At 37.1% G+C, this 10,000-nt stretch overlaps 1 protein-coding gene and 1 long non-coding RNA gene across 3 annotated transcripts in view; one reads left to right on the forward strand and one right to left on the reverse strand.

The window, feature by feature from the left end:
* Nucleotides 1-10,000, forward strand: part of LOC135215409 (uncharacterized) — a 47,383-nt gene that overhangs the window by 29,985 nt on the left and 7,398 nt on the right. The gene's annotated exons all lie outside the window — the stretch shown is intronic.
* Nucleotides 3,918-10,000, reverse strand: part of LOC135215408 (uncharacterized) — a 1,081,448-nt gene continuing 1,075,365 nt past the window's right edge. For both annotated transcript variants that reach the window (XM_064250012.1, XM_064250013.1), the window contains exon 6: nt 3,918-5,306. The gene's annotated coding sequence lies outside the window, so the exon portion shown is untranslated. The remainder of the gene's footprint in view (nt 5,307-10,000) is intronic.

Below are 10,000 nucleotides of genomic sequence, written 5' to 3' on the forward strand. Positions count from 1 at the left end.
AGAGAGGGAAAAAATGATAAGTATCAAGATCTTGAAAATAGAAATAAGAAGGATATGGGATATGCCAGTGGAAATCGTACCCATAATCATAGGAGCACTAGGCACGATCCCAAGATCCCTGAAAAGGAATCTAGAAAAACTAGAGGCTGAAGTAGCTCCAGGACTCATGCAGAAGAGTGTGATCCTAGAAACTGCACACATAGTAAGGAGAGTGATGGACTCCTAAGGAGGCAGGATGCAACCCGGAACCCCACACTATATACCACCAGTCGAATTGGAGGACTGTGATAGAGCAAAAAAAAAAAAAAAAAAAAAAAAAAAAAAATAATAATAATAATAATAATAATAATAATAATAGTTGTTATTATTATTATTATTTTTAGTTGGGAAAAACTCTCTTATCACAGGGACTGATGATGAACCCAGGGAAGGGTTCGAAAGCTATTATTAAGTGTTTATAAACTATACACGAACTTTTAACATACTTATTATTGTGGACTCCTTAGAACAGATAATAATAATAATAATAATAATAATAATAATAATAATAATAATAATATAATAATAATAATAATAATAATAATGCCAAACTAGAAAGCCCCAGGTCCCGATGAAGTCCATGGATATTGGCTCAAAAACTTCAAGGCCTACACCACGAATAGCAGAACAACTCCAGCATTTTATCTCGAATCACCATGCACCCAAATGGATGACCACAGGAAGAACATCCTTAGTACAAAAAGACAAGAGTAAGGGAAATATAGCCAGTAACTACATGCCTATCACCTGCCTACCAATAATGTGGAAGTTACTAACAGGTATCATCAGTGAAAAGCTATACAACTACCTAGAGGAGATAAAACCATCCCCACCAACAGAAAGGCTGCAGAAGGAAGTGTAGGGCACAAAAGACCAGTCCTGATAGACATGTAATGAAGAACAGTAGAAGGAAAACCAACCTAAGCATGGCATGGATAGACTATAAGAAAGCCTTTCGACATGATACCACACACATGGCTAATAGAATGCCTGAAAATATATGGGGCAGAGGAAAACACCATCAGCTTCCTCAAAAATACAATGCACAACTGGAATACAATACTTACAAGCTCTGGAATAAGACTAGCAGAGGTTAATACCAGGAGAGGGATCTTCCAGGGCGACTCACTGTCCCCACTACTCTTCGTAGTAGCCATGATTCCCATGACAAAAGTACTACAGAAGATGGATGCCGGGTACCAACTCAAGAAAAGAGGCAACAGAATCAACCATCTGATGTTCATGGTCGACATCAAGCTGTATGGTAAGAGCATCAAGGAAATAGATACCCTAATCCAGACTGTAAGGATTGTATCTGGGGACATCAGGATGGAGTTTGGAATAGAAAAAATGCGCCTTAGTCAACATACAAAAGGCAAAGTAACGAGAAACTGAAGGATAAAGCTACCAGATGGGAGCACATCAAACACATAGATGAGACAGATACAAATACCTGGGAATAATGGAAGTAGGGGATATAAAACACCAAGAGATGAAGGACACGATCAGGAAAGAATATATGCAGAGATTCAAGGCGATGCTCAAGTCAAAACTCAACGCCGGAAATATGATAAAAGCCACAAATACATGGGCAGTGCCAGTAATCAGATACAGCGCAGGAATAGTGGAATGGACGAAGGCAGAACTCCGCAGCATAGATCAGAAAACCAGGAAACATATGACAATACACAAAGCACTACACCCAAGAGCAAATACGGACAGACTATACATAACACGAAAGCAAGGAGGGAGAGGACTACTAAGTATAGAGGATTGCGTCAACATCGAGAACAAAGCACTGGGGCAATATCTGAAAACCAGTGAAGACGAGTGGCTAAAGAGTGCTCAAAGAACGATAGACGGAAATAACATCTCTCCCATATGTAGGAAGTGCAATACGAAAAATGAAACCATAAACCACATAGCAAGGAAATGCCCGGCACTTGCACAGAACCAGTACAAATAGAGGCATGATTCAGTGGCAAAAGCCCTCCACTGGAGCCTGTGCAAGAAACATCAGCTACCTTGCAGTAGTAAGTGGTATGAGCACCAACCTGCGGGAGTGATAGAAAACGATCAGGCAAAGATTCTCTGGGACTATGGTATCAGAACAGATAGGGTGATATGTGCAAATAGACCAGACGTGACGCAGATTTACAAAGTCAAGAAGAAAGTATCACTTATTGATGTCGCAATACCATGGGACACCAGAGTTGAAGAGAAAGAGAGGGAAAAGATGGATAAGTATCAAGATCTGAAAATAGAAATAAGAAGGATATGGGATATGCCAGTGGAAATTGTACCCATAATCATAGGAGCACTAGGCACGATCCCAAGATCCCTGAAAAGGAATCTAGAAAAACTAGAGGCTGAAGTAGCTCCAGGACTCATGCAGAAGAGTGTGATCCTAGAAACGGCGCACATAGTAAGAAAAGTGATGGACTCCTAAGGAGGCAGGATGCAACCCGGAACCCCACACTATAAATACCACCCAGTTGAATTGGAGGACTGTGATAGAGCAAAAAAAAAAAATAATAATAATAATGATAATAATAATGCCACTGCTACAATTGCCATAGATTTAAGGATCAGTGTCTGTATTTTTAATCGGTAGTCATATTCAACGCAGCAACTTGAATTCTGGCCCCCTTTCACTGTAGGCATTACTTAAGTTTTTTTTGGCAGCGTGCCTTCGGCTCCTAGCTGCAACCCATTTCGTTACTTTTACTGTACCTCCTAGCATATTCTCTCTGTTCCATCTTATTTTCCACCCTCTCCTAACAATTGATTCATAGTGCAAACTGCTTTGAGGTTTCCTCCTGTTGCACCTTTCAAACCTTTTACTCTCAATTTCCATTTCAGCGCTGAATGACCTCATCACAGGTCACGGTGTTTGGCCTTTTGGCCTAAAGTTTTTATTCATCTCGGTTCCATCCGGAAGATCCAGTTGTGGGGGGTAGTGGCGGGGGAGGGGGGCGTGTATTCTCAATTCCCAAGGAGCAAATAGAAATGATTTGCTTTATCAACTCTGTTTACTTAAGAAGTGCAATTCGCAGTTTAATTTCGAGTGTCTATTTTAAGACCCTGGAGGGTGGGAATGAAAAACCAACGAATATTTTATCTCAAATGAGAAGTCTGATTTCAGTGGACGAATTTTCTTTTCGTTAATAGAGATTCGCAGAGGTGTGTGTGTGTGTGTGTGTGTGTGCAGTACGGAAGTATTGTTAGCACGTTTGTGTCTGGTAGAGTACGGGCGATGAGAGATGCTTTTCAATATTCTCAGCTTGAAAGGTCTCTATCGTATTGATTATTTCGCGGTAGTCTCGTCACAGAAAAGGTCATTATCTCCCGCGACAATTCTCTTCAAGTTTAGATTCAAGCTTCAGCGAAATGTTAATGTTACATGTTGTTGATGTCAAAAAAAAAAAAAAAAAAAATTGTTTCACATTTATCATTAACGTAAAATTACAATTCATCTTATTGAACAGTTCATCGTAAGCAAAAATAAGACGGAAAAGACGAAAAATGATTCATATTTCATCTACATTATTATATAAAGGAAATGCAAAACTACGAGCTCTTTGATTCCATGAATTTATTGGTGCTGTACAAGGTCAGATCAGCAGGAAAAATTTGTGATCAATCGTAAATAAAACCAATTACATAAATATATTTGTCCTATATTCAACTTATGATCATCACATTATTTATTGTCTCTTGTTATTGTCAGATTGACGTAGGATAATTTGCAGACGGTTGTTAACTAGTCTTATTATCATAGCTAAAGACACATATATATATATACAATATATATATATATATATATATATATATATATATATATTATATATATCTATATATATATATATATATATATATGTTCGAGTGCATATGCCTAACTCAAAGAATAACTTAGTCATGAATAATCAAAGAAGACAAATTACTGTCATGAATAACAAAGGCCCATGTACACAAAAACGCAGCTAAGAAATATAATTAAAACAACCCAAAATTCTTACCTTTTCGGTAAATATGAAATGGGAGAAATCTTAAATGGCGAAATAACGAATTAAATTTCAAAAGCGCTCTCTCTCTCTCTCTCTCTCTCTCTCTCTCTCTCTCTCTCTCTCTCTCTCTCTCAAATTAAATATCTGCTACCTATCCGATGTTTACAACGAATTCCCGTGAGTAACGTAATCTAAATACATACGTATATCGGAATTGGATCTTTATGAAGGATAGGAGGGGGAGGATTTGGTGGGAGTGGGTGTCGGTAGTTGGGGGGGGGGGGGGGAGCGGGTTGTTAGGATGACGCAAGTAGCAGGAGCAATTGCAGCACAATCTTCCCCTTTGATGTCGAACGTATTGGTAAATACGCTGGATCAGTTTAGTAGGAGAATCTTTCATCCCTTGAGCTGTACTCCATGTGGTGAAATTAATATTGAATATCATGAGCGTAAAATGGTCTGTTTGTGTGTTTGAGAGAGAGAGAGAGAGAGAGAGAGAGAGAGAGAGAGAGAGAGAGAGAGAGAGTGAGTTGTCACACCTTTTGTATACAGTTTGAGAGAGAGTGAGAAATCGTCATATCATGCTTTTCTTTTGTATGTAGTTACAGAGAGAGAGAGAGAGAGAGAGAGAGAGAGAGAGAGAGAGAGAGAGAAATCGTCATATGTAGTTACAGAGAGAGAGAGAGAGAGATTTTACATTATGCTCTTGTATGCAGTTAGAGAGAGAGAGAGAGAGAGAGAGAGAAATTGTCACATTTTTTGTAAGTAGTTTTATATCTTCCTTTTGTATATATTTGAGAGAAATTTTCAAATTATCTTTTTGTGTATATTTAAAGAGAGAGAGAGAGAGAGAAATTGCTGCATCATCCCCCTATTGTATAAAGTTGAATCTGTTTCCTCCTCGCCTTCTAATCAATAGAGCCGTTGTTATTGCACAATATATATAAAAATAAAACCACAAAACGCGAATGATATACAATCTCACGAGAGAGGCGCTGTTTCTCTCGTATGTAAGAAGTCGAAACAACTTTCTTTGTTGTTATATTATTCCCACTTTGAGAGAGCTAACACAAGGTACACGAACTTAAAAGGCTCATAAAGGAATGTCAATCACATATGCACTCTTTTATCTCAACTATATCATTACTACTACATATATATATATATTTTTTTTTACTGCCTCTTGTAGGCGTCTGAGATCTCCTTCTTCAGGGCGGTGATGGAAGGGTCTTCGCCATAGGTCTGGTTGAAGGTCAGGATCTGGAAAGGAAGGAAAAAAGTTGTTAGGGGAATAATCTTTTAAGAGGATTATATTAAAATAGAATTTTTTAAATTTTCACGAGAAATTCTGTGAATGTTAGAATTCAAAAGTTTTACCTTAGAAGTTAAGTAAAACCATGTCAAGGTACTTAAGTAGATCATGTCAAGTTACTAAAGTAAACTTCATGTTAAGTGATATAAGTAGAGTAGATCATGTCAAGTTACTTAGGTAAAATTATGTCAGGCTACTTAAGTAAACTCATGTCGAGTAACTTAAGTAGATCATGTCAAGTTACTTTAGTAAAAACATATTAAGTTACTTGAGTAAAATCATGTCAAGTTACTTAAGTAAAATCATGTCAAGTTACTTAAGTAGATCATGTCAAGTTACTAAAGTAAATTTCATGTCGAATTACTTAAGTAAAATCATGTCAAGTTACACAAGTAGAGCATGTCAAGTTACTTAAGTAGATCTTGTCAAATTCCTGTTGGAAAGAAATAGGTACCAAATACATTTATCAATTCATGAACCGTTTATTCCCACGCCTTGACGTTCTTCACAGCATTTAACTGTGCATAGGGAAGTACTGTCGGCCAAAAAACTCTTGGCAGAGTTTCATAATTTTTCGTTCACCTGCCTGACTCACGATTCATGCCTTACTTATCTATTTTTCTTTTCAAAGATGGAAGAAATCATATGTAATGACGTTAAAAACAGTCTCTGATATCTTTAGAACATTGTTATGTAATCGTGTAAAACTATTTTCCATAAAGCAAAATTGACGTGAACAAAACGAAGTGATAAAAAACGTCATATCACAGCCATAGATATACATTACCAAATAGATAGGAGACACCTATCACTAGTAGTATTGCATAAACATAGTCCTTAAATTATCATTTCAATATTAAGTTGAAGGTAGTTGAACTTTTCCATTTGTTAAATTTTACAGAAAACATTGAAATTCACAAAACGCTATCAAATTTAAAAGCAAAAAGAAAAAAAAAACCATATCCTAACAGTGTGAACCAGGCGACCTCACTCTATTGCTTTTGATGTTATGTGCACGAGAATCTAATGTCAATGTGTCATTTATCGGTCTAAGAAACATCCCTCGATGAGCGAGAGACAGTTATTGCACTGCATTCGGTGCAAGTTCCTGTTGGGGAGATAGCAAGAAAGCTTAATAAACCGGAGAGAATCATTCATAGAAAAATCAAATTGTTTAAAGAACGGCAAAATTTAGAACATTGGCCTAGTGGTGGAACACCTCGAAGCACCACAAGAGAGCAAGATAAAACAGTAGTGTAAATGTTGCTGAGCAACATTTATTTGTGAATTTTGAATTCTAGTGCCTCGTCACGACATTGCTGAACCAGGAATCATGACTAGCTCTACGCTTATGACTGGTGTCTGATGAATACTCTAGATGGAGAGGAAGAGGTTTTTAAATCTACACTTGAAATCTTTGATAGTTGTCTAATGAATAAGCAAACTTATCTTTGATGGATGAGAGATTCAGTTAGGCTTACTCTTTTTGTTTTGTTTTTTATCGGTGCCCAGTGAATACCACGGATAGGGAGGGAAACTGTTTCAATGATGCATGCATTTTTTTTCCTTCAAAACCTAAAGAATACATTTTATTGGGAGTTACTTTATTAACATCGGCCTAATTCTTCCATCACTCCAATACGCCACCTCCGCTCTCTTCTCCATCTCAGGTTACTCGATCCGACGAACTCTATCACGTGAAAGCATCACTAATGATAACGGTTATTTTAAAATTCCCCGCACCGACAACGGACGCCTCAAAATGGATGTTTATAAAATATTTTCAGTTGAAAGAAACTTCATCTTTCATTCCCCAAAATATGTGCGTACACTCGTGTTACACCCTGCAGCCGTCAAAGAGCAACCCTTGATTAATGCAGTAGGTTTTACTTGGAAAAAAAAAAAACATATGAAATAGACTTAAACGAGAACGTCACCTTTCATATTTCTTATCCTTTCAGCTACTTATAATATGCTTATGGTAGTAGGTCTAGGTATACATGTGGAAATAATTTGAATTAATTTCTATTTGATCAACCTAAGAAAGCTCTAATAAAAGGTAAGCCTTTCTTAATGTATTCGTCAGTTTTGACTCCCAAAGCTTTCATACGTGTCCAAATGAAACAGGATGATATGCAAGGAATTCGATAAAAAATAAGACTGAATAAGGTCTGAGTTAATTATGTTAAGCAGTTATGAAAAGGATAAGAAGAAAGGCGAACATGGCTAATAAAACAAGAATAACGGGAATAATCAAGTAAAGCAGATTAATAATATATATATACTATATATATATATATATATATATATATATATATCATATATATACTATATCTATATATATATATATATATATATATATATATATATATATATATATATATCAATAAAATAATTTGCATGACACTTTATTTGTGGCCTAAATTGGACTTCTGATTTTCCCACATGATTAGCCTAGGTCTATTTTTCAGCAGCATACTATATCGGATACGTAATATTAATGAATATTTAAATCGACTATATACATATAGTATATATACATATATATATATGTATATTGTCGATTTAAATATTCCTTAATATTACGTATCCGATATAGTATGCTGCTGAAAATAGACCTAGGCTAATCATGTGGGAAAATCAGAAGTCCAATTTAGGCCCACTAAATGTGTCATACAAATTATTTTATTGATCAAAGGACAAAATTAGTTTAATTAAACATCGTTTTCAAGGAATGTTAACGCCTTGATGTATTATTTATCGGCTGAAGGAGACGAAATGACAACGCCCCCGTGCAGTACGATACGTTGAGTCAAGACTCGAGCGGCAGCAAAGCCAACTTCAAAATCCTTCTGTATGCTGTCACGAAGCTAGAGTTGAGAATAAAATTAGAAATCGTGGACCCATCGGTATATATTTTCTTTACTTTGCAAAATAATTATCTTTAACACGTTGAATAATTCTACTCAATTCTAATGTAATTTATTTCAAGTATATCACCTTTGAAAGGAAATGTTATTTATTGTTAAGTAAATAATCTGGCACCTGCATATGGCAATATTTCCTTAACGAACAATGAATTAAGAAACTACGCCAATTCTTCGTTGGCCGTCTGTACATGCTTGGCTTAAAGCCTAAATTTCACATTCCATTCCATTCCATTGGGAAGGACAGTAATCTTTCCCCCTCATTCTCCCTGTCCAACTTCCTCATTCCGACATCTGATCATTCCACTAACTACTTCTTTATTCCCATTGAAAATTGAAATGGTGACATTATAATTTCACTCCATGTTGTTAGGATATTAGCTGATGTCATTATTTGGTACTCGTCACAGACTGGTCATGATCAATATTTTATTTCCCTGCCTTCGAGTTGATGCACACCCCTCCCTGTCCCCAACCCCGCCCTCCCCCGCCCCTTCTCCCCTCATTTAACATATCCCCCACCTCCATCTCATCGAATTCCAGGGATTTTCGTTAACATGAAGGACATTAAACTTGTTGTACTAAATGGATTTGACGACGAACTCCAATCTCTCTCATTCGGGAATCTCTCTCTCTCTCTCTCTCTCTCTCGACTGCATTCACATTTCAGGAAATACTATTAGTCATCTTTCTTATCCCGTACTTTTTTTTAAGTATCTTTCGCTCCGTCGCACGTGAGCGAACTATTTTGAAAATCTCTCGTTATCTGTGACCTTCAATCGCTGCCTGCGATCTTCTTCATTCACTTGCCACAGTGTGACGTCAATGACAATCGGACTCTGCGATTGGCCGTCGTGTGTGCCACGCCCCCTCGCTTCTTTGCCATTGGACGGAACGCCGTTCGTGGCTGGGTGATTGGCCCTCATACAGTTACTGAAACTATGTCCTGTCATTGAAATAAAGATAAGAAAGGGGTACATATGGTAATGTGAGCCGTTGGAAAGGCTAAACTAAATATATGACTGGCGCTGTCGCGCTTCTAGTCCTAACGGTATGCAAATATGAAAGCGCACCAGTTAAGACGACTTTACAAGTCGCTTGACACAGTTACACAGTTGCGAGGAAGTCTGGGCCACTTTCTCCCCTAAAGAGCGAAAGAGTGGGAATTAATAAAGCTAAGAGAGGGAAGACGAGTCCCATTATATTCGCCAACTAGACGAAAATATGAGAAGGATTTGTGGACAAGGAAACTCGTTTTACCAGGACGTTTAGAAGGTCCCCCCTCCTCTCTGATTCGCGAATTATCGAAATGAAATTATGTTCTTAGTGTCATCAAAGTTCCTATATATTCTCCCGTGACTTTCATCCGATCGAACTTGGGGCAGTGATTAGTTCGATTAATGTCAGGTTTCAAGGTTTTTTTGGGGGGGTTGCTGGCTATCAGTCAGCCTTCCGCGTATCGCTTGCACCCGATGAAATTAAATGAGATCATTTATATATGTATGTCAGTAGTAGGATCCACAGTAATATTCTTGTTTATCAAGACGAAATATATTTGTCGAAATATACACAAAGTTTAGAGCTTTCTTCTATCCCTCTGTACTGATCAAGTCCACAGAAGTATGGACGAAAGCTCTAAACTTTGTATATATTTCTACAAATATATTTCTTCTTGATAAACAAGAATATGACTGTGGATCCTTCTACTAATTACT

Source organism: Macrobrachium nipponense, chromosome 5 (genome assembly GCF_015104395.2).
Source record: "Macrobrachium nipponense isolate FS-2020 chromosome 5, ASM1510439v2, whole genome shotgun sequence".
Lineage (NCBI taxonomy): Eukaryota > Metazoa > Arthropoda > Malacostraca > Decapoda > Palaemonidae > Macrobrachium > Macrobrachium nipponense.